At 30.9% G+C, this 27,060-nt stretch overlaps 1 long non-coding RNA gene across 1 annotated transcript in view; it reads right to left on the bottom strand.

Annotated features, from left to right (window-relative positions):
* LOC143907282 (uncharacterized) overlaps positions 1 to 27,060 on the bottom strand; it is a 175,068-nt gene that overhangs the window by 94,633 nt on the left and 53,375 nt on the right. The window contains exon 3 of the long non-coding RNA XR_013259817.1: positions 14,111 to 14,142. This is a non-coding gene — a long non-coding RNA (uncharacterized LOC143907282). The remainder of the gene's footprint in view (positions 1 to 14,110; positions 14,143 to 27,060) is intronic.

Raw genomic sequence — 27,060 nt, 5'->3', positions numbered from 1 at the left:
TAAAACATTTCTTAACTTGTGAAGTTTATTTTCTCATGTCTCACAATATCGCACAAAGAGTAGTTTTTTACGAAATATAAAATTTATTAATCTCAAATTTACATTTTTATTTGGTTAAAATTGCCTCTGTATCTATTTATGCAGCTTTAATAGAATGAACAAAACAGTATATATATATATGAAAGACAATATATTCAAAAAATAAACATATGAGATGGATAAAAGAAAACCGATTCCCGTGTACGATAAAGTTTCCGCATGCAGATAATGATAAATTGGGCGTTACGTTACGCAATGATTGCGCGATTAATTACACACGTAGCAATCGCTAACACGCGTGTCAATTTATTTCCTACGATCCTACGTCTATCCAATCTGTAGTTTCTCATTACCGTCTTGTAAGTGTCAACGCAATAAACACGAACGCGCACAGAGGTAATTGACGTCCGACATTAACTTACACCGAGATAATGATGCATCCTGATTAAATGGACCCACATAAACAAACTCTGTAAATGTCGCATTTATAGCGATTGCTCTAACGGAAATAAACAAACTGGGCAAACACAACAGGCAAATTTATATATTTTGTGTTTTGTCCAGGAACTATCTTGATTTTCATGTTATACATTCGTAATTAAATTATTTTCAATCGACTGGAAAATGTAACATGAATCAAAATAATATTTTACATATCACGCAAAACAGATATCATAAGTTACCAAAACCTCAGTTACAGTATATATAGATATATAGACCGTAATATATGTACATATATATATATATATATGTATATATATATATATTTTTTTTTACGAAACATTTAACGTTAACAATCACAGAATTTAGAAAACGTGCTTCGAAATCGTAAAATAAATACTGCACTATTCTCTGCTAAAGACCATTTTCAGGATATATTGTATGAATATATATCTATATGTATAAGTATATATGTATCTTCTTGAGAAGTGTGTTAGAATATAAACTACGCTTCCATGACCGCGAGACCTCAAAATACTCGCAATATAGTGGCAATAATTGTTTCCGTTACCGCGGTGACTTCCGGGATTTTGTGCGACGTTAAAACGACTCCATCGTAATAACAGACATATAAATAAAACACACCGATGCCAAACATACATCACTTTTTCTAATTTTATAAAAATATAATAACGTCAATACCATTAACTGAAATATCTAAAAAGCCTCTCTCAGTCTCTCATGTTTTTCAAAACTTTAATGTTATAACTATTTCCACAGTCTAAAACAAATATTTCTTTAAAAAAACCGAATATGTATTTTCTTTTGCATTTTTAATGTGTCAGTAACATTTATATTGATTGTAAATATGCGTGGCATTAAACATTTTCAAAACTTCTGCATGAAAAACTAATATTGAATACGTTATTATAAATATGTATTATTCTTATTATTGACGCAATATGAATTAATAAAAGAAAAGAAGAAATACATAGAAAAAGGTAATGTACACTCTACCGGAAGAAATGCCTGGACATAATACATATACATATACATATACATATACATATACATATACATATACATATACATATACATATACATATACATATACATATACATATACATATACATATACATATACATATACATATACATATACATATACATATACATATACACATACACATACACATACACACACACACACACACACACACACACACACACACACACATATCAAAATGTCCAGGCATTCCTGCCGGTCAGTGTATATATACCTATATTAAATTCAGTATGCAAAATTCAGCTTTTCATCCTCGAGAAAATAAAAGAACCGATTGACGAACTTCATTATTATATTCGAATTTATTATTATTAACATATCCTGGTGCTCATGATACTCTCCAACGATCTAAAAGCTAATATCACGAATATATAGATGATCATTTTATCATCCTTCGAGAAACCATCCTTACTGTAGGGCATCTAATCAATAGGGCGCGTACACACTGTGCCCTTAATATACAAAACGATCTCCAATTTGTATTCGAGTGAAATGTCAATCAATCGTTTGGAAATCAAGATATGGAAAAGCCATTACGTTCCCCATCATCGAAAGAGAATGGCAATCAAATGCGCTCGACCCGACATTTCGTTCCTATTAGATCAGCCGAAGGGAGTAATGATGCGGCTATCAAATTTCTACGCTATAGAAAATGGGGTAACAACGGAACAGAAGAGAGGAAAGGCCAATATGTCGACAAGTTTACGAGCGATCAAACAAATTTTTAATGACGTATACATTGTAAATTGTAACGAATATGGCCATCGAACATGGATGCCAATTACGTTCTTTTTTACATTCATACATAGGAAAGTTTAAAATATTAAAATTTTTCCTGCAATGATATTTTTTACACTATTCCTGCTATAATTCAATACCGAGGACACAGGCAGAGAGTAAAATGTAAAATAAAAAGGGAAAGAATTTAATTTTCAAGCAAAATAAAATGTTTGAAATAAGTACGGCGTTACCCCAATAATAATTTACTTCCATATTAAAACAAGACATAATCCAAAATACTGATGTGAATTTTTACTGTAATTTCATGTAAACTGCATTACAATTATCTAATATTTATTATAAGACACGTTGAAAGAGTCGGGGGTTTTGTATAACGAGATAAAGAAAGAGAGAGAGAAAAAGAGAAAAACAGGAGAAAAAACCTAGACTGAGCGGATTAGAGGAGCGGATACTCTTCGGTAGTAGACCTTTCCCTCAACCAAAGTGTCTCTACGACTACGATACATCGTACCGATCCTTCGAACTGATATATCGTACCTCCATATTGGTTGAGTGATAGTATTTACCCTTTACGCACGGTAAAATAATTTAACATTCCTATGACGTGAATTTTTATTGAACTTTAGATAGACCATTGTCCATCGAACGCGTCATTATTGTTAATTATTTTTACACATGTTAACTTTTCGGAATTTAGCAAGTTGTATTGCGATACTTAAGGGAAAGGTACCAATACCCGAACATGTACCTATATCCGAAGACCTTTATTATTTATAATAAGTATAACGCGAATTAAAATCAAAGATAAAAGTATTTTTTCTTGTATAGTTTGAAACTTCAGTTATAATATCCAAACGTTTATTTTCATAAATTTATAATTTTTTTAAAGGTATTCAGACACAGATACGTGTTCAGGTATTGGTACATTTCCTATGCTTAAGTGTTCGGGTATTGGTGTACCTTTCCTTTATATAAGTAAATTACTCGCTTAACTAATATACTTGCTTCGGATTTTTTATGTAAAAAAAATGTTTCTGAGCATCTAATGTATTCCGTTACAATTTTCATTGTTACAGTATATACAGATTAAATAAAATTGATTACTGATGAATCTCGAGCAACGATCAATTTACGAAATTATGGCATAATTATTTGTTGAACAGCATTTATTTTTCTGCAGAAACATTTCAATTTACGTAATCAGTAAACGTAATCAGTACGTAATTTTTTAAATTGTTTAATTAACTGACTTATCTCCTGACTGACAATGAGTATGAGTATATAGTCGACTTGCTATTCTTTTGAGTATAATAAAAAATGTCTGATAATTTAACTCGTCTCATTTTTTATTTCTATTTTTTTCATATCAAAAGGTTTTTTTTCGATTTCTCTCTAAATGAGTTAGATTCGCGCTGAATCATTTTATCGCGTTCTAAACATTTGCGCGCTGAGTGCAATTGACATTTACCGGCACTATTATCCTCTCCTTCGCAATTCGACGATGTTGATGCAATTCGCCTACGTTTCCATCGACGTTTCCTCGAGACTAATTGTATCGAAGTTGATACGAGCGATATAATTAAACGAGCGACTTTTCTCGATAGCGCTATCGGTTTACATCTTTCTCTGTAATACGCGTGATCGATAGATATAGTAATTAGAGAGATGACTCAAATTAACCGTTGCGGACGAGACTCGTAATTACAGAGGCCCCTATCAAAGCCCGAAGATCTGTCGCACATTGGAATAAGAGACACGATACGAATCGAGCAGAATGGTCTCTGATTAACACTGTCATGCTAAAAAGTCATTAGCGATCTTAGTAACATCGTTAGCTTCTTTTGTATAATTTGAGATACGATCGATCAAGTCGAATTAGATTCTGAAGAACGCATTATGCAAATCGTGTTAAAAACAAACTACATGCGAAAAGAATATTACCGAGAGTACTATAGTAATCTCTAATATAATAATATAAGTACTAGTATTATTATTATTATTATTATTATTATTATTATTATTATTATTATTATTATTATTATTATTATTGTAACAATGATACTAGTGAACCGCGCAATTCGATGGTAAAAGGATATTGATTGTTACGAAAGATGTCTGACAACACAGCAAAATTGGAACTCAAACACTTTAATCTCCCCTCAGGGACAAGGCAAACCTAAAACGCGTGCGTTGAATTTTTTATTCTTAGGCCTTTCTCTAACAAATTAAAGATTTTCGAAGAATTTTGGGCTTAACGTGTCAGTTAACACTTGCGCATTTCTTTTGTCTAAGTAAACCTAAAATTTACAATTATACAATACTAAATTTTTCGCCCGCGCGAAACACTCTTGGTTTTTTAAAGAGAAAGATGAAAGCGAATATATAAAACGTATTATGCAGGTAAAAATGTTAAGGAACGAAAGCAATTTTCGTATGAGGCCGAACTTCAAAGTATAAGCCAAATTCCAGCGGATGAAAGCTCCGAAGTGAATTAGTAGTATACGTTTGAAAAACACTCCAGAATTTTTCCCTCTTCTCTTGGCTTTGCACGTGGACTGTTTGACATCTAGGGCGACGGCACGTATACTCACTGTTGGTCTTATGCAAAATGCTTCTAGCTGTTTGCTGACACGTTAACGTGGGTACATAATCGGTTTAAGTTATACCGTCAAACCAGTCAAACTGGCTTGCCTTGCCAGTAAATAAATATTTAATACCCTCGAAACGCTAGCAAGGTTTCGAGGTTCGAAAATACGGTCGAACAATAATCGTATCAACGTATTGCCTAAACATGAAGAATCATTGTAAGAATCATTCTTTGCTGAATAAGTACACATATATACTCAATATGCTTTTGTTATAAATCTGTTAATAATAAAATTCGGCAAGCTGCAAAGATATATTAAATAATCATAACAGCCTAAAAAAGAATAATAAGAATACATATATCATAAATTACTAATTGTTTTAAGATTTTGAAACACTTGGTGAAAAATAATAAAAGTTATAATTAAAAGTACGCAAATTAAAAAATGTATCATAGCTTATAATTTAGATTAATTTAACTTTAATTATTGTTTAAGTATAAATATAAATTATAATTATTTAAAACAATTACTAAAACCCAATGTGGATGTAAGTGTTATGTTTTTGGATATGCGATATTATCTTTCTATATCGAACCGCTGTTAATTATACAAAATGTCACAATAGAGAATAAATATAGGAAATGACCAGCAATATACAATTCAGCTCGTATTTATTTTTTCCCGTGTCACATCCATTAAAAATGATCAATTACACACGGTGCGATAGCTCATATTTAATAAAAAAGAAATATTCCTGAATAAAAATAAAATATTTTTTATTAAATAATATGAATAAAAAAAGATATTTAATTTCGCAATAATTCTAACTTATTATTTCGTCTTATACTTTTAATTTTTTTAAAATGTTATATATTTTTTCATAGATTTATCATATAAATCTCATATTGCATCTTCGTCAAAATTATATTCAACTACTCTAATCATTTCCAATAGCAGATAAAATAATAAATATTGATTTCAAACATTTGAAAAGCTATCTTTGACAGGAAATTCAGACTTTACCATCCACGGCACGGTACGCCAAAGCAAAGGAAATCTGTCCGCAGAACAAAATCTAAAAAAAGAATCGCTCTAAGGCTGCGACGATCAGATTTATCTCAGGCACATCAGTCCAAAAGAATTACTCAAAGATGAATATAAAAAAATAAAATGTCGCTTGATGTGTGTGCTTGAGACATTAAACAAATAAAATAAAGCGATTCTCCATTCACCGGCACAAAATCAAATCAAAATGACAACAAAGGAAAATATAAGATAATTTCAGCAAGAGTTTATAACGGAAAAAAAGAGAAGAAAAAAAGAGAGAAAATAAAAAAAATAAAAAAAAAAGTTACAAAGAATATTATATAATTAAATTCTCTATTAATTTCATATATTTCGCAAAAAAAATAAAACAATTAATTATAATCGCGAATTTTGGCGGAGGGGTAAAAACTATAATGGTGTAAGTCAAACTTTTTAAAATATTTTCTCGTGTGCATAGATGCAATTTGTACAATATATAAATTGCATCTATGCACACGAGAAAATATTTTTAATAATTTGACTTACCCTTTTTTACCCCTCCATATATATATATACACATATAATATATGTAATATCATATACATCTTACGTTCTATTATTTACGAACTACAAGTTAATTCCCTTTGATATTCCGGTTCTGGAAACATCGATGCACTCATGCGGCAATTATGAGACCGTTTCGAGGATCATATTCCCATATATGATATCTGCAATATGTACAGACTATGAGACGTCATGAAACATCTGATATCACCCATGAGGCATATCAGTCAACGAATGTCGGTTCCCCGGGAGAACAAACCGAGAACGGAAACATGACGGTTAGGTCCGGTTATCAAATGCGAGACAGAATAATGTTTGCCACCAGGCTTTCATTAGCATCAGCAATTATCAGATCTCATTTCATCGGAAAGTTTAACATCAGTTTGATAATCAATTAAACTATATAATTTAATCAAAATTAATTGGATTCCTTTGCATTTGCAAAATTTATTGTTTCGACATTGAAACAATAAATTAAAATATTAATATTCACGTAATATCATATACCTATTATGCGAATATTGTTTGACATTAATAATAATTTCTTATAATATAACTTGTACGCAGATGTTGGTCTACTATAAAGTTCAATATAGTACAAATAATATGTATTATTGTTTATATAATTTATTATACGTAGCAGAGTATATTAATATCTGCAGACTCCATTATAATTTTTTATCACCTTAGATCTAATTATTATTTTATTCGTTAAATTACGATTATTATTATACTTTTGGAAATAATATTAATTACTTTTTATTACAATTAGAATAAAAAATATCGAGTTAATAGATTATCGTTTTAAAATAGATAAAAAAATTGCAAATAAATATAATGGGCATCAAAGCTATTTCAGTTCTCTGTCATGTGGGTTTGCAAATGTAATTTTCTTCGACGAAATCGATTGCTAACTCGATACACGTGGAAAATTCTTATTAAGACGACAAATTCTTATGATCAATCGATAAACTTCATTAAAAGGGGATGGCAAATTACGCAGGGACTTTTATAGCGCGGCACCAGTCGATAATTGCGTAAACATATGACAGACTTATAAATTAGCTTGGTAATAATACCCGTAGTAGACTCGCAATAACTAGGATTTTCATAATTTTAATAAAATTTTCATAAAATGTCTTATATTCAGAAGTTCGTATATTTACAAGTTATTCAACAAGTGCAAGTTGAATGTTACTGTAGTATGTACATGTAATTTATCTTTAACAATTACCATAAAAATCTTTCCAAAACAATTAACTGCTTTCAATCAATCATTTTTTTGTCTGGTGTTAATTATTTCACTTTTAAACCGCGCGTATATGTTCTCTCAAAATTTAACACTTAGGTGTATATATATATACACCATATATATGTATATACATTGTGATTTAATTATTTACAAAACAACTCGACAAGCATTTTTAATTTGAAAAAATATTAATTACATATCTTTGCATATAATAAGAGTAATATTAAGAAAAATAAATATGTTAGTAATGAGAGAAATATGTCTCATTTGCTGCTCTTATATGCATGATTAGTCGCATCCAATATTGCTCGTATTCCACACAAAAAATTGCCACGATGTTATTCTAATTGCAAATCGGCCACGAGCAAAAATAAACGAAGACAACGTCGATGCGCGCGTCGTACATCGTGCTTGACAACCTTAACGTCGTCGCATCGTTCTTTTCGCGCAGCGGAAATTTTATTAGCTTCCACGACACGCTCCCATTGGGACGCAAAAGTGATTTATTTTTCAGACAGATGGTGAGAGGAAGTTATGACGTCGGCGATAGACAATGTACACCTCAAGGCAAAGTATTATATATATGAGCTCAAGCGCGCGCACACTTTGTTATATTATTTTTCAATCTATAAGAATATACAAATAATGAAATTGTGATATATATTTACCGTTAATTCACGATTTTTCTCCAGACTATTTTCATAATTCTATTTTATAAAGGTAAATTCGATATCAATTCGAATTTATCTTCTAAAATATTAAATACTACATTAAATACAGATACAGATCAACAGACGTGTGGTCTTGATATTTATTTTTATTTTCTAATGTATAACGTGTTGGTGCGAACACTGATGCGAACGTAAGGTCGCTGTGCTTTCGCTGTGCTATTAATATGAGGACAATCAAACTATCTACTGGCGCGGAGACGCTTCGTGTATCGTCGAGTGATTTTCCGTCGACGATTCCTTTTCGCAAACGGTTTGCGAATATCGGTCCCCCCTAATAATGTACTTTTACAATTAACATTCTGACACGCGTATTGAGGCGACGGCTGTTTAAAAGCATCAGGTATTTCGCGCAACTTAATTGTTCATTAGAAGGGAGAACCGGAATAATAGAGCGGTAACTATAAATTACCGTTCTCTTTTGCTATAATTACGGCCAATAATTATCTCTACAACAATGCTTGGATTTATCTCGAATAACTCTCGTGCTTTGAATTTCTCGCTGATTCAAAATGTAATTTATCTATAATTATTATCGGATCAGCACAGCGTAATACACGAATCGTCGAATAAAGCGATTCAAGTAACGGAAACTGCAATATATATATCCACCGTTTGTTAATAATATTTCGTTTGTTTTGCGTGATCATGCGTTGCATACAATATACATTGCCATGGAAGTAAAATATAAAACGCTACATTATCATTGTACTTTAGTGACTACTGCGCGCGAACTAATTAATCCGTTTTTGTGATGAGTATTTTCCTGAATGTGAAAAAAAAAACGGAAAGAAAAGAAAGAGAAAAGGAACGAGGAAACCCCTGAGTATCGAATAGCTTAATCACGACTCATTTGCTACGCATCGTATCTGTAAGTCTCAAATTATCTTTTATTTTAATATACGATAATAAATCTTTAAATATTATTTAGTATATTAAAATTTATCTATATATCTATAAGATTATAAAACCTTTAAATCCATTACCTTGAAATAAATGAGCTATATTAGCGTAAATATTTAATTGTATTCTCTGTACATGTAGAAATCGTACATCAATCTTTATCTTTACCAATAATCATCAATTTACGAAGATTTGCACGCATTAAAGTTGAACGATAGATCAAGATAAATATATCAAAACATTATAAAAAATTTAGAATAAAAATTTTAAAAGTGCGTCTAATTTTAAAATATTACAAAGAAAACAAAATTAGATGAAACTCCCTTTTCACACGTTACTCAAAATATTTGCTATGTTATGCCACGTACGGTGGCCACGCCATATACAAAATAGCAAAAAGTATAAGATGAGTTTATGCGTCGCCGTAGTTCCATCACGAATTAAATCATAACCGGTAACGTATATCCGGGACGTGTGGTTGGAATAAACTCTCGGCGGATTTTACGTATATCGTAATCGCGCGGATGCTATAGTTATAGACATAGACAACAACTGGCGTCGCCATGGCAACCTCAATATACAGACGAGATACTCCACGTTTGTATAGTAATCCGCCGAGATTAAACCAGATTTTTTTGCTAGATGATCGCGCCCCGGATTGCGGTGCTCGACCATTTTTCACGGACCATTTGTTCGCCCGCTTCCATCAGAAATGCTCCTCACCGCGATTTCAAAATGCCGCGATTCATTATAATTAGGTGTTCCGATGCGCGATACACGTTTGTATGATAAATCCGATCGTAATTCTCAATTAAGAGATCGACAGTGAATCTGCGATTGATTAATGTACGTAAAAAGTTAAAATTACACAATTGAGGAAAAATATGTCTCAATATCTCAGAAGCGTCGATTTCATTTTTAACGATAGATATTTTAATTAATTTAAAATTAAATTCTTTTAAACTAAAATATCGGGATATTGATAATGAGAATAAAAAATTGTTAATTAAAAAATTAAAAGAATTAAATTTTTACAGTGGAATAATTTCATCATTATTTTCACAAAAGTTCAAAAATTCTTTAAATTATATTTGAGAGGTAAATAATATATGTAGACTAGGTATTTCTCTCTCAACAATTTTTGCACACGCGCCGAAGTGAATAAAAGCGCACCAAGGCGCATAGAAGCATAACAAGTACGAACGAACTCAGTATACCTACTCCGGATCGAAATTGCACGTGTACTCGAATCAAGATAAATACAACCACAACCGCGATATTGCGACTGTTTCTGGCGGCAGAGGCCTTCGAGAAGTCTCGAGCGTGCTTTTTCAGAAAGGATGACAATTGCAAGGACGACGATAAAAGCTATATAATGATACTCCTTTAGTCGAGCTCGCGCGTGATTTTAGTTGCATATAATATATGTGTAACAAAACGCGGAGCAAGATTCAAAAACAACGTCAAGAGAGAAACTCCGTGACAAAGGAGTATAGTCTCCTTCCTCCACTGTAAGCTCCTTACGGCATAATATGAGAACAGTAGCCTCCTATGCAATTGCCACAAGTGCTCTTGATGAAACGCGCCTGTGTTCGTAACGCGTGTTTGTGGAACGTTATCGAGGAAACTGCCAGTATTGCATGTCCGACGATCCCGTATGCTGCCGCAGATGCAAGTACTGTCACTTACAAAGCTCTCCGTTAACTGCTTTAAACTGCGATTCAGCACGTTCGCAAGTTCTGCGCCGAGCTTTAAATCTCTCATCTTCGCGAAAGAAAAAAACGAAAGAAAGATAGGACACGCGAATAAAGAAATTCTTCTTCAGCGAGTGATCGTGTGCATTCTAATGTATTGGTTGAAGTAAAAATGTCATTAATGCAACAAATTACCTCATTCGTCGTTTTAGAAAAGAAATGTCTTGTTGGGAAAGAAATCCTCGTGTCACCAAGAACGGTATATATGATTCGAATGCAGATCTCGTTGTAACCGTTTAATTTCCTGATGTTATTGCAAAGAGAAAAGAAAGAAGAAACATCGAGCTTTTATGCTGAATATTGGCAGTAGCCAACGCAGAGGATAATAAAATATTGTATAGTTCAATGATAGAACAGTATTTCATTTTTTGCATATACTTTACCTCTTTTATTCGTTCCCTTCATTGATCATTCATGTTGCATTCATGTTTCATTGACAGCCGCCACCTTTCCCGACTCACATTTGTTATCTATATAGTTTAATTAAACGTTGCAATGCACTGCATTCACGGTTAGTTTTTACACGACCGCAGCTTCCATTTATCTCGCAGTACATATTTTTATACATATGTATGTGCTCAGACGCCTATGCAAATCCTTTCTGACTTTTAGTACGGTCTGCCTTAGGGTGGAAATACGGTTACGATATGTGCATGATAATAAGTCGCCGAGAAATAGTCGCTATATCAATATATTCCTTTTCATTATCTCTATTATTGTATAAAATAATACATTCACCTACTTCATACATTGACATTTAGAAACAAAAAGGTTCACTTTTATTATATTTATTATATTTATCGATTTATATATAACAGGCATGGTCAACTTCGAGCTCCAGAGCCACGACACTTCTCCCTTCTATCCACATAAAATAGGGGAAAGGGGTTCCTCCGCTGAATAAAGTTAATCATGCCTGCTAAACTTTATCCAGCGGAGAAACCCTTTTCCCCCACTCTCCGTGGATGAAAAAAAGGGAAGCGTCGTGGATCCGGAACTCGAGATTCATCATGTCTGATTTGTAACATTTGTAGTCAATATTCTCCTACTGTGATATACAATATAATATAAGTCCCAGAACTAACATATTTAATAATTATATATGTATATATTTAATGTTGTTTAAATATATGTATAATAGACAATTTTAATGAAAAGATTATTCTGCATCTTATCGAAAGACACATTGACATCCAAAGGAAATAATTATTTGAGTGGAGAAATGAAATTTATAATAATATAAATGCAGTGAAAATGCGCATCGTTATTTTCATAAAACATATATTGTTATATTATAGCGCATATGCAAACCTCTGCATAAAGCTCGTAATGTAACTTTGTAATTCCGAAACTCGTACAATAACGTGGATATGCCACTTGCGTTTTACGAGAGACTGTAATTTCATTGCACGACAAAATACAAATTTTACAGCTAGTGATATTTTGCAAATGTATTACAAACAAACAAATCAAATTTTTTAATATTTATCCTAGTTAAATTTTATTGTATATATGAGATTTTTGAATTCAAATTAAATTATTTTTACAATTTTAATATTAAACTTGCGCTTGGAATCATATTCGTATAAATTCGCGAAAATTTATTTTATTATTTGTAGTTGCGTAGTCTGTTGTTATAAATATCCATGCAGCTCTCGAATTTCAAAAAGATTTTAATATTCGCTTTTTTGTTTCCTTGCTTTAAAATTTATATAATAAAAATGTGATTTTCTCCATATTTTTAAATCTCGAAAAAATCTCAAAATTGTCTAAATACATAACTTGGTTTTCGTATCCCATATAATAGAAGCCCATTATGCTATAACGTACTGTGAGGATAACGGTATACAAATCTGGGGCCGACCAAACTGATGATGAGAACAATGAAAAGAAAAGATCAATTTCTCGTTTCCAATATTGAAACAAATTTTGAGACTAATAGAAGTTTGGATATTGATATCCGTTACAAGCAGAATTTTCGAGATAACTCTGAGAGTTTGCAATATTCACGTTTAAATATTGCGCAAATTATAAATTGCGTTCAATCATAAAAATATATATCTATATAACAATATTGCTCAAGTATATTTTAAAAATTTTTTACGTAATCCACAATTCATAGCAGATGCTTGTTAACGTATAATTGACGCTAATGTGATATATGTTAGCACAGATATGTATTAAAATAATTAAGTTATTATAATATATTAATTTATAAATGACACAATATGTTAAGGGATAACGAATATTCTCAATTACGATAAAATAATTATCCCAATAATTTCTATATCATCTGACAAAGTGCTGTTACACGATTTAATAATATTTAGGCATATGCAATATTATAAAAATTAAAAAATATTTAACCATTTTTAACCAAAATATTCTATTAAGTCCACTTTCAGACTATAATTTGCGGTAGAATTCAGAATAACATCCTATTTATAATTTTATATATTGTGTAATACAAAAAATATTTGAAGAATTAGAATACGCCCGTGTGTGTGTATATATATATAAAATATAAAACATATAAAATATACATATATATATACATAAAAATATGACACATAAAATTATAAATAAAATCCTAAAATCTGACACAAATTATAAAATCGTCTAAAGTGGGCTTCATAAAACGAAATACGATTATATCTTTGAACGAGATCAATATAAAATTCGCAATGTTAAAGTTTGCGATAGAGTTCCGTTCCAAGTATTTTAAAAGTTTCAAGTGAGTTAAACTTCTCAAAGCTTTCAGTACTTAAGGTACTTAGGGTTGTAAAACTAAAAGTGTCTTGAAAATCGAAAAATTGTCAAAATACCCTCCTAGAATTGATAGTATTTCAATGGCAAATTCCTAACAACTATCTTCCTAATTTTACGGAACAATAAATTATATAGCTTTCCGGAACTTCTAGACCTATACAAGACCTTAAAATACTTTAGTAGCATCGACAGTTTAATCAAACACGACTTAATAGAGTAATTAAAATGTCAAGACTTACCAAGATGCTCGAGACAGCGAGATAATCAGAATCTGCAACAAATAAGAAAAATTTGTAAATTAAAATTTATTAATTATTTTTCGTTAATATATATGATCGCAACGCATATTTATATATCATAATTTTTCTATCAACTTGTGATTATACAACGTAAAAAATCTAATCTTGAAAGAACCTAGGTAAAGAAATTCATCGAATAAGATAGATATATATATATATATATTTTTTTTTACCTTTATGGAAATTAATTTAAAAGTTTACTATCAAACAAAGGGATAGCAAATATTAATTTTCTTTATGTAGCGCAAAACAATACCGTATCATCCAGGATAAAAAAAGAATTGATATAGCGCTACAACGCAAAAGCTGGATTAACATACATATATATGTACATATACAATATATATATGTATATATCAATCGCACGTGCTTTTTAAAAATTGCATGCGACTTTCTAAAAATCGTGTGCTATTTTTTAAGAACGCGTGCAATTTCTTTAAAACTTAAGTGACTATGTAACAATAAGTAGCTGCGCTGTATATAAGTAAAAAAATAATTTTTTATTTTAAAAATAAGAATCTTACAAAATATAAAAATAATTTATATGCTATAATAAATGTACAATAAGTTATTTACAATTTAAAAATATAAATCTATTTTAAACAGCTGTAATGTTTATATTATTTTCTTAAGTATTCGGTACACGTATATATAGAGATTACTCTTGCCGAGATTACTTTTGTTTGAAATAAAATATCATGTCCTTATGAATTGCTCCGAATCGCTTCTCAGTAGATCTTTGTAAGTTAATTAGTGAAGTTACCAGCAGACGCTCGGTAAATACAAGCGCGAAATTGAAGAAATCCACCTTTATGTAGGACAACTACTCCAAACCGAAAATAAACTTTCTTCAACCTCGACAATTGCTCTGATGACGCGTTTGGTTTATCGGTGTTCAGTATTACAATTAAAAGTGCTTTATTTCCGAGTCCATTATTACAATCTAAAGTGTTTTATTTCCAAGCGCATTATCGATGTTGTGATTTCTAATTGAAAATTTACACATCACGCTAAACGTCATCAATGGCTAACGTCACAGATTTCATCCTGTATTATTTTAACTCCGCAAAAACATACATTAAAACTGATTTTAACGATACTGTTAACTAAAGGTATATCACGATTTAATTAATTAATTCAATCTATTTGTGAAATCGCAAATACAATAAAATATACAGCAAATTTATAACAGTTTTCAGTACAATTACTTTGTATTATGTTATATCGATTATTGTCCAATTTTATAGTTTGATTATTCATCGAAAAATTCGCATCTTAATTATAATGCAAAACTTTTAATGAAGATCACCGGCCGTGTATCGTCGCGGAAACGACAAACATTGCCACGTACCTTCACGTCTTATCTCGAAGTAGAAGAGACAACCGTTCTTGAGATGCTAAATCGAAATGGAGTTTGAGGCGACCATTAAAATCATCAAAATGGTACTGCCTCGCGTCGACGTTTGATAGACAGGAGCAAATAAATCAACCATGTTTATTCATACAGTGCTCGTCGCCGACAACTTCCTCGGCGTCGCACGGCCTCCTCGGGATCGATAACATGCCATATGCTCGGCTGCCTCGCGATTAATCACCGAAAATTCGGGATGCGGTTGTTCACTTGCCCGGAGAAAACAATATAACACGAGATTTCGCTGGGATGATAGATTGACGCGGTGTTCGCAAACTCGATTTCTCGATTATTATATACTTCTCAGCAATCTCATATCTGATCCGAAATGAAAAATTGTACTTCAGTTTTTGATGTGTCAATATTATGTCCACAATAGTTCTTACGGTAACGATGAAGGGCAGCTATCGAATTTTATGAGAATTAATTCGATATGCATGAAAAAAAAGGCATGGAAAAAAGGCACATTAATATAAATATAGAGAAAACAAATTAATAAATGTAAATGATCGTATTATTCTGTTTTCTGTTCTTTAAATTTTTGTTTAATATTACTTAACTGACATTCGCTTATTTTTTAATAATTTTATTACATATTTTCATGCATTTTGCTTTTTACATTTAATTATTATTAATTATTAAATGTAAATCTGTTTTGTATATTATTTTTATATCATTAAAAATTAAATGTTAATTAAAATAGTTAAAAATAATTAAGTTAACATAAAATTAATAAATAATTCATTATCAATTAATTTGATAACATTATTTGATGGTCTTTGATTTCTATTTTTTATTTGTATATTTTCTATTTCGAACATTTTTCTACTTGACTAACTAATAATATTATTTCCCACGCATTATATCATGATCATATTATCTAATGTAAAAAAGATAAAGTTAAGTTCTAAATGTAATCGGTCACACTATATAAAGATATTCTTCGTAAGAACGTCGACCCGGAGTATATCGTCCGTAGACTTTCCTCAAGGAAACTTTCTAATATAAAGCGTGTAGAAAAGAAACAATGTATATGTGTGGCGAGGGGGGGGGGGGAAGTAATCCTTATAAAACCTAAATCACAGACCAGCAGGATGAAGAGGGATGCGCTTAGAAAGAGAGTATATAGGATTATTTTGATCTTGGATTAAAGTGGATATGCTTCCACCTCGCTTGTCACGGTATCAAACTTTCTCACTTGAAACTATAGCGAAAAAACTCTTATCACATGCGAGATGTGTCACTATAAGAATACATACACTCCTACAAAAATGCGATACAAGGATATTTCGATTGAAATACGTCGAGCGTCTAATCCTTTTTCGAAAAGTATAATTAGCAAATAAGTGATTGTTTAAACAAAATTTTAGAACGCTGCGAATAATATTTAAGTTACTTTTTTTGTAAATAGTGCTCACAGATGTCTTCCTTAATATGACAAATCGACATAATTTACTTCCTCACAGATGACTAATTCGCGGTCATTTAAACTTGGCACGTGGACCCGAACTCTATATATACACTCGTACACACACACACCTACATTTACATGCTTTGAAATAAATGAAACAAGATAACCGAAGCTCAAGATAATTTTTTATAAAATTATAATATATATTACTTAATTTATTTTGCGTGATAAAATCAATTGCTCATTTATCAATAAAATGTAATTTATGACTAACAATAAATAGAAACAAATTTAACGAAATAAAGATCTCTAAACCGCGGAACAATTTAGTTTCGTGAACAAATCTCAGGTAAATAAATTCGTTGCTAGATAAACTTAAATAATAAAATTATTCATAAATCCTCGCTTAATTTAAAATGATAAAAATTATCAAAAATTTGCATCACTAACATACAAGCAGTAGTCTTAAATTAGTGTTATATGAAATCTTTTTCAGCGCAAAGTACCGTAACTTATTAGCTTATTCGTTCTACGTTATTATACCATAAATTACACGCTTTTCTTTCCAACAAGCAAAATCCGCGTGACAATATATCGCGCGAGATTAAAAGGCATGAAGGATTAATTGAAAATCGTTTGTGAGAAAGCGGATATCGTTAGGAAGCGGCTACGTCCAGCGCGTGAAATAATGCCGCGTCATATAAAAAGGATAGTGTCAGTTTCAAAACAACGGGACCAGCTATAGTGCATCCACGACGGGTACTTTAGCCCTCTTTTACGTTCTTTTAGCTTCTACTACCTGATATCAGTCGCCGTCGTGGCGAGACGGAAAAGAGCTCTTCCCGAAGCAATATGGCAAACTATCGCTCGAGTGATGAAATAAATTTTGTACCAGTTTGCCACGGATACTCATGGTATTTTTTACATGCATTTATAATACATTTATATGATATATTTAACAGCTTAATATTCATATAGAACCATTACTTCGTAAATAAATAAATTTAAAAGATGTCAATATCTCGTCTGATGTATATATATATAGGTATCTTTATTTTCATTATAATTCCTTATACATATACAGTTAAAGCGTGCTCCTAAATTTTGCAACTTTCTCAAGTAATTTACTTTAGAAAAAAATACTTCAAAATTTACACTTATAAAAATAAAGATTTTAATACATGTTTTTAATTGCTATTATATTGGAAATGGAATTTAAAATGTGTTTTTATCTAAGTAAAAAGTTGATCAATTTAACGAATCTTTTTCTATCAAATTTAACTTTAAAGTAAACGATCGCAACAAAATGGAGCTTAACAAACTCACTATTTTCTTCTTTGAGACTACATAATCCCTCAATGTACACTATATGGTACATTCTGAACATATATAGATAGTATCCCAGGGTAAACACTTTTAAAGGAACTAACCGGAATTACCGGAATCCACAATTATTGAGCAATCTGTTATCGCAAACTTCGCTCAAAGACTTTTTCCCCAGATGCCGTTTTATCGCGATAGTCATTTAAACTTATCAAAGCCGTACGAAGTACAATACACCCGCTCGCACGTACACCCGCGCATGTTTACACGCCGATAACTCGCGCTATCTCGGCGTAGCTTTGCGAGGCGTTATTCTTGAGAGGTTTTTTCTTTTCACGTCCGCAGGAATAAAGAGTAACTGTTTCCTGCGTCTACCGAAAGTGCATCGCCGATGCAATTTAAACTTTTAACATTTTGCGTTAGAGCTTTACGCAAGGAAACCCGCTATAGTAGTAACTTATTTCTCGCTATCCCGCAGGCGTAACCTGTAAAAGGCGGGTGAACGTAACGCGATGTAAGAACGAAAGCTGTCGAACTTACCGATTCCAGCTCCCGTGTTTTCTCCGATCGCAAAAAATTTTTTGAAAAAGTTCGGAGATAGATATAAGCGATATTATAGTTTTATGACGGATGTTAACCATAAAAAAAGCATCATTGCCGTTGATGGATTTTTGCAAAAAAAAATTAATAACTATTTTAGTAGAATGTCGCAACTGAATAAATTTCGAAAAATCTGTCAATTTTTTAGCAAAATAAAACCATAAAGTCATTCTTCAGTCATTTTGTGCATGTTACTTGTATTATCTATAACACAAGATATTAATTATCTTGTTAACATTTCCATTTAATTACGACTTTTATATTTACAAATTAAAATTGAGCCCTAACTTTTTATGTATAAATAGTAATCGTACAAGTTTATACATATTTCTCATGTGTAAGAAGAAAAAGTTAATTTGCATTTATTATTAACGGCGTATGCAATAGAGTATTAATATCCTATTTATTATATTAATTTATTGACCATAAACGATAAGAGGTTCATGTACTTATTCATTACATTTATCTAAACTTAAATATGTTGTTTAAATGTGAAACAATTAATATTTAAAATTAAAAACACTGAAAAAAGTAATCTGGTAACAAAAACATTTAACATATCATAAAAACTCTCCCTTGAACTATAACTTGAGTGAACGTTAATTAACATGAAAAACTAGAGAGGGACAAGAAAGAAAGAAATAGGAGATACGACATGACGAAATAGGAGACACGACATGACGATCGGATTGAAGAGTAGCGGTGTTAAATGAAGTAAGAAACTGGACACGCACATTTCGGCGTCCACTATTTCTTGATTTCCCCTGTGAATTAAACTTCTACCAACCAATTAAAGCTCAGACTCCGGATCTGCAACTACAACGATACCTAACTACAAATTACCGGAAATTAGATAAACTTGCGCGTATTTGCTTTGCACTTGTGCAAGTGTTAATTACATGTCGTCACGAAACTGATAGTCGTTGAAGTATTTCTAGATCGGCATCGCCAGTCTATTGCAATATGCCATTAAAATTAATATCAAACGATTCTAGGTCATGATATCGCTCGTTCTATTATAATTTCTCTAATTGTGAGACGCTAATAATAGGTATATCTACGTTTCATCCGCCAATAATATATATCTGAATATGAATCAAAAGATTAATATAGAAACTACCATAATTAAAAAATTTTGTTGGTTTTGCCGTATATATACGCAGCGGAAAATACTGTGATGGAAAGCAGCGAAGAGCTTTCAACGAGGAAAACGCATTATGGTAACCGCATTAATAATATTCTCTCATAATACAAATAAAGATCCCCGAAGTTAAGATAATGCTCGTGGCCACTTTCGCGCTAATGGTAGTTCCGAAGCCATTTATTCAAAACAAACGCAAATGCGCTTATTAAAATACAGTCGTCTTATTTTTATCTAACAAGAAAGATTGAGATCTAGTTATATGTAGCATAACTTTTATATTTCGAGCAATATTTAATTCTGGATAGACAACATGTATAGGTTTGGCATATTTATATGACATTAACAGTACAATTAACAATTTAAATCTACCAAAGTCAGTCACACTGTATAAATTTTAAAATTTTTGCACAATTAAATATGAATTATTTTACCAAATAATATATCTGTAAAATATGTATAAAAAAATATTTAAAATGTTTTGTTTTTTAAACGTTTTCGTTTAAAATATTTTATTAATGAAAAGAATTAAACTCCCGTTGACCAATCTTATCAAACACTGAGACACGCTTTGACGAAGTCAATTTTTGTGTGAATAAATTAGAACCGGGTCGTATTCAACCTTAAATATGTTCGCTTCTTCGATAAATTTTAATCTACTCAACCATGTGTTTGCTTTCTCTCTGCATAGTATGATACAAAAATTACCATAACATGTCCACGATAACGTCGACAACTTTTTTAATAAAAGTAAAATTAAAAATATATACGCATCATATCTCGTCCGTTGTAAAAGTTTCTATATATATATATTACGAAAATGCATTCGAGCAGAAAGATAGAGCCTTCTTATAAAACAAAATAAACGTAAGATAAATGGAACAAAAGTTATCTTTTCTCATACGCGAAAACACGAGGGTGGCCTTAATCTTCAAACAGCGCTAGCTGTTCTACTTCAAACACCTCCTTGTTTTCAGTATTAATTGTAAATAACATAAAATAGCTACGATACGTGTAACAATGCAAAATAACGTACGATGGTGTCAAAAGTCGTAGCCGCAATTAGTTACAAAATATGGATGACATAGAGATACGAGCAATTTAAGCGTAAGTACAGCTATACTATATATCGAGAATTTATGCAACGCGTCGTGTTATACGAAACTCATGCACAGCAATGTTTCATAAATCTTCAATTCAGACCAGAGTTTCATGTTAAACGAGGTATTAAACAAACGCCGCGTAAATTTCAAGTTTATATAAGACCACGATGCATTATACGGAGTATTCAAAGTGATGCTACGTAAAATTTATATATTTAAACCTCGTTACGTGTACACCATCTATATACCAATCTGTTCGAAGAAGTCGATTGCTACCTTTCTACGTATAGTCATGCATTATTTTATCTATTTAATATTGAGAAAAGAAGGGGGCACAGAAATGATCACGTTTATTTTTAATCGTCATTTTGTACATATCGAGCGTTGGCATATTGCACACATTTTCGATTATACAATATATTTTAAAATTCACAGTCAATATTTTTTGTAGCAATTTCTCGTTTCCACTACGTTGTGATCTCAAATATATTAATAAATAAATTATGTCGTATTCGTTTATATCTACCATTTTTTTACGGATATATATAAAGCATTTATTAATATCAAATAATATAAATGGAATATCCAGCAATCAAGAATGTTCGCAGCACTTGAGTAAAAAATTTTCCAATAATTCCAATTTCTATTAATACGTAAATAAAATACGGTTTCTCTAAAACGGTTTAAGAACTGCTACTTTCGCGTCAACATTGCAGAATTCTGTATTCTGAATGCAAAAAATAAAAGCCGAAAAGCTAATTGAAAGCTCATCAAGGTTTTGTGTAATCCGCCTAAATCTCTTATATAAGACTTAAAAGTTTCCTCAAACTGTTGTTTGCTCTGACTTGCTTCCATCGTGTGTTGTTTTTACTCGTGATTTTCGTTTTCTCTCAAAACCTGAACTCACAATCAGTTTCGTCGACCAATATCGATGAGTACCTTATTCCACCTATACGAACGAAGCGCGATTTATTTTACAATGAAAATTTTTTATAAATAAACTTGAAGTGATTAAAAGTTCCACTTTGCGGATTGGAGTTCGAACACGGAACGCTTTAAGTTTTTTTCTTTCAAGGCGAGTTTCCTCATAGAGTGAATTCTTCAAATTAAACCCATAAGAAAAAGAGGTCAAGGGAGAAATCTGGCAAGCTAAGGAAACTATATTAAAACTACTGAGCATATTTTGTTATTAAATTATTAAAATATACTAATAAGAATTAATAAAATTATAGCATTTTGATAATTTTGATATAAAAAACAAATTAGAGTTACATTTATGTAAATAAAAAACGTAAGGCTAATGATATAATAATATAATTTAATAATGTAGTAATAAAATATTATAATAATTATAATTAAATTCTAATCTTGCATCTAACAATTTATAATTGATTATCAACATTAAACTAGAAACCTTTATTTCGTATTTATAATAAATTAATCCCAGTCAAACTTACATATTCCATTCAATAGTGTAAAAAAGTCATGACTAAAAATACCTATATTTAATTCTAGTCTAATTAATTCCTTTAAAATAAATGTTGTTGTTATTAATGTTAAAAGAATAACAATAAATATTATTAAAAATTATAAAACTTATTATAAACTTACTCGAATTATTCAGTACATTTGAACTTTACTTTCCACTATTCAATAATTAATAGTTTGCTTTAAGTATAAAGATATAATTTAATATACAAACACGAATAAGTTTCGCTTTGATACATCTGAATGCTCGTAGACGTGTTAATTACTAACAGGTCACGCCAGCGATATTACATGCTAGTAGCTTAATAATGTTCTGCCAGCATGAATAAAGATGATAATTACGAATTCGCAATGAGCACGATGTTGCATTAAGAGAACAAGGCGGCATTTCTAATTAATCACGCGGTTGGTTTCATCTAACGGCTAACAATAAGCATTCTGCAATCTGACGTCGCCTAGCTGCTTCTGTCTTTGTGCGCCGATTTGTATCCCCAGATGGAATTTCGAGCGGTGAATTAACGCCATTAATTATCTTATGTGAAAAAGCCACGCTTTCAAAGCAGTTATTAACGATGGAACATTCACCGAGCCTACATAATAGCAGATTATAAAATAACTGTTCGTAATAACTTTAATGAAGATTACTATGATATGTATTCGAGCATATATCATTTATAATTGTGTTTTCATATTGTTTTCAAGATTAAATATATGCAATATAGAATATTATCACTCTCAGATGTATTAAAGATTAATGTCAAATTTCTATGTATTACATGCCTTATAAATAGAATAAATTTTCGAAATCTTCCAAGTTTTAATAATTTTCAGTTATAAATCCTATACACGAATTTGTTATTTAATTATGTTATTTAATTACTAATTTATATGATACAATAGATTTAGAAAAAATTAATTTATGGAATTTATTTAAAACATAAAAATTTTGTAATAGCCAAAAGACTACACTGAAAAAGGGTTTTGGTTATAATAACCAAGGCTTGGTGAAATAGCTTCAACTAAAAGGTTTAGTGATTATGACAAAATATTTGGTTAATGTTAACCAAATTTGTTAATAAAGGTAGAAAAGATTGAAGAACATAATAGAATTAGAAAAAAATTTCCAATATAATAAAAATCAAACGGGCACAGTAACAACTGTGCCGCAACCAACAACGTAGATCTATATGTCTACTCTATCACTAGTTCATATGTTAAAGTATTCAGCAAAGGACAGTTGACGTAGGGCTACGTCAACTGTCCTTCGCTGAATACTTTAACATGAACTAGTGACAGTAGACGTATATAGTTCTACGTTGTTGGTTGCGGCACAGTTGTTACTGTTTGCTAACATTTCTCTCATTAAACTATCAAGTTTCCGCGCTCGGTATTTTTTATATCACTCCTCCTTTTTTTCTTTTTCTCTCCCTATTTTAAAAAATTATATGTATATTTATATATATTATATATATATATATAATTTAATAAAGTATTTTTAATTAATACAAATTTGCATTAAATAAAAACTTATTAGTATAAGGTAATAGTACTTATTATTTCAAATTTAGCCCTAATCTCGTTTAATTGTGAAACTTTATCAAATAAGATTTCACTATCGACTCCGATCAATTTAATTAGCCCGTGACATAATGCATCCCCGCAAAATTACGGTTTAAATAGAACCATCCATTAAGAGAGGCCTCTTCGATCCGACCTCGGGGTGACATTTAATGACGACATAATTGATTTGTGTTACGATGGCTTATCAGACGTGCTTCGATAGTGAGGTAGAACGATCCATAGGATCCAGATTAGGTATAAAAGCACTCTCTTGGATCACTTTCTCGAGCATTCTCGCGTAAATGGAACCCGCATCGTTGAATTGCTCTCAGATTGTTTTATGAACAAACAAGTGATTTTGTTCTACGAACAAACACTTTACATACCTCGCCAATGTGATCATGCATTTCGTATTTTAATGCTATCATGTTCCTTCTTGATGCGTATGCCAAATTTTATGATAAAAGTAACATTACGCGAACAAATAGAGAATTTGTAAATTAATGTAATAACACTTCATCAGTTTATTGATGTGTCGCATGATTCTGTTTAAATACAGGAAAATTACAGCAATTCTCCATTTAATCTACTGGTTTCTGTTAGATTAATAGTCATTATTGGGTAATTTGTAATTTAATCTATCTATACACGCATGTAATTCTTGATTACATTTGCAAATAAGTATGAATCGAGCCAATACGCTAACAAGGTAATCCTTATTAAAAATGCATTCCATATTAATCATTGTTTACCTATTTTAATGCAATTGTTACCGTAAAATTATACGTTCGGGTACAATTACTTGTGAAAAATAGAGTTTTGTTTCATAACGCAACACTGACAATAATTCCAACCTTTGGAATTACGATATTATCTGCTTGATGAAATTAGGTCTCTACGCGAAAAATTAACACAATTCAATTGTGACGTTTACATAATTCCCAAACGCCACGTCGTAGGTCATGAAAGTCACGCTAATGAAGAAATTACGAGCCGATAATTACACGTGTCCGTCGGAATCAATAGCACCCATGCATATACCTCGGATATTTGCTACTATGCACAAGATATCGGTTAGCCGCACGTGCATTTATGTAAGCTATATTTATGTCACCTATATTGCAAATCATTTTATCTCGCGAAAGACGAGATACGGCAGTATTATTTATTCCGATATTCTCTCTCAAATCCTGTTGCTGACAAAAACAAAAATATGCCGATGCGATTTACAACGTTCAGCTACACTCCATGTAAATATTTTCCTAATCGGCTTTGTTATTTCTCACATGTCATCGTGCAACATGCGTGGCAAATGTGTCATTTACACACCGCATCCTCTATCGATGACACATGAAACATTAATTTTGCGTTTTCGACAATGTCATGTTTAACGATCTCGAAAAAAGTTTTCTCATTTTTTTTGTCTATTGCATCATGTGCGAATAATATAAGAAATAAAAGCATATAAAATAAAAGCATATAAAATCGCAATATTAATATAAATGTCTGACAGTGATATATCAAGATAAAAACCATCATAAAATTATTAAAAATTATTAATAATTAAACGCTTCTAATATAAAATTATGATACTTAAAAGTGGAATTATTCAATATTTAATTTTTGTTTGTGTTCTCAATCCAGAGTAATTGGCATATAGATGCGCCTTTTAAATTCAAAAATAATATAAAATTACGAAATCAATAAAAGTAATAAGATCTACAGTAATTTATTCACATATCTTTTATTTTATTATAACAACAATACTTTCTCATTAATATCAAATTTGTAATGTGTGAGAAAAAAGATAATAATACGTTCTACAAAGGAATTTTACGTATCCTACGTATTAGTAGACTTATATCATGTTCTATAAATTATTACCAATATCCTCTTAAGTTTGACACACTTACTCCTAAATTGCAATTGAACTAAGTTCAACAGAGTAATATATCATAACCGAAAGTGAAGCAGTCGATCTATTTCATTAACTAAATGAATACTTCCTTCTTACTCCCGTGAATTCGTTATTCCGAGATTAATTTTTTGTCGTAATTTTGACATCGCATTAAGACAATTCTAAAGTCATTAACTACGTCGAGAGGATCATAATCGACGAACTCGCACCTTTTTATATATATAATACTTTTTTCTTCAGTTTTTGATGGCATTCTTAGCGAGACTTGCAAGTTCTTTAGAAGATTGAAAATATCGACAAATTGTATTACGCGGCCCTTCATGTTTTGCAATATCCATATACATATATTTCAGCAATTTTCTTTCTTCTAACAGTCAATCATCTTAAACTGATGGTTAAGAAAAAAATTACGGAAATATTGAAATAGAAAAAGACCTAGATATAACTATATAATATAAGAAAAAAGTTTTCGTATAATATTAAATAACTTCTCTAACTTCCTCGCGTATGAAATTTATGAAAAAATATCGTATATGAAATTAATATTCCAAATAGCTGTCATAAAAATATTAAGAATCTTTAAATTATCAATTTGCACGATGTTCCTGAAATAAAATTATCCAATTTAAAATATAAATGATATAAGTTGAAATAAGATTATCCAATTTGGGTCACTCGCAATTAAAGAAGATTGTAGATCTTGTCCGCCAACTACACGCTTACATTTTTTAAGAATTCTTCGGTATTTGAATTATACATAAACAGCTCGGAGACATATCGCCAAGATAAAAGAATAATACTTTCTTACATTGTCAGAAAGTTTTTCCGCTAGAGATATTTTTCCATAAATTTCTCGTGACGTGTGTGTTCTAAAATGAATCCATTTAAATAACTTTGTTCTCGCGCAAAACTTTCATATTCTAAACAGATCGCGA

This window comes from Temnothorax americanus, unplaced genomic scaffold (genome assembly GCF_048541705.1).
Source record: "Temnothorax americanus isolate GAGA-0224 unplaced genomic scaffold, ASM4854170v1 Scaffold8, whole genome shotgun sequence".
Lineage (NCBI taxonomy): Eukaryota > Metazoa > Arthropoda > Insecta > Hymenoptera > Formicidae > Temnothorax > Temnothorax americanus.
The sequence above is the reverse complement of the archived record's forward strand: the minus strand, read 5'-3'. Positions and strand labels throughout refer to the sequence as shown.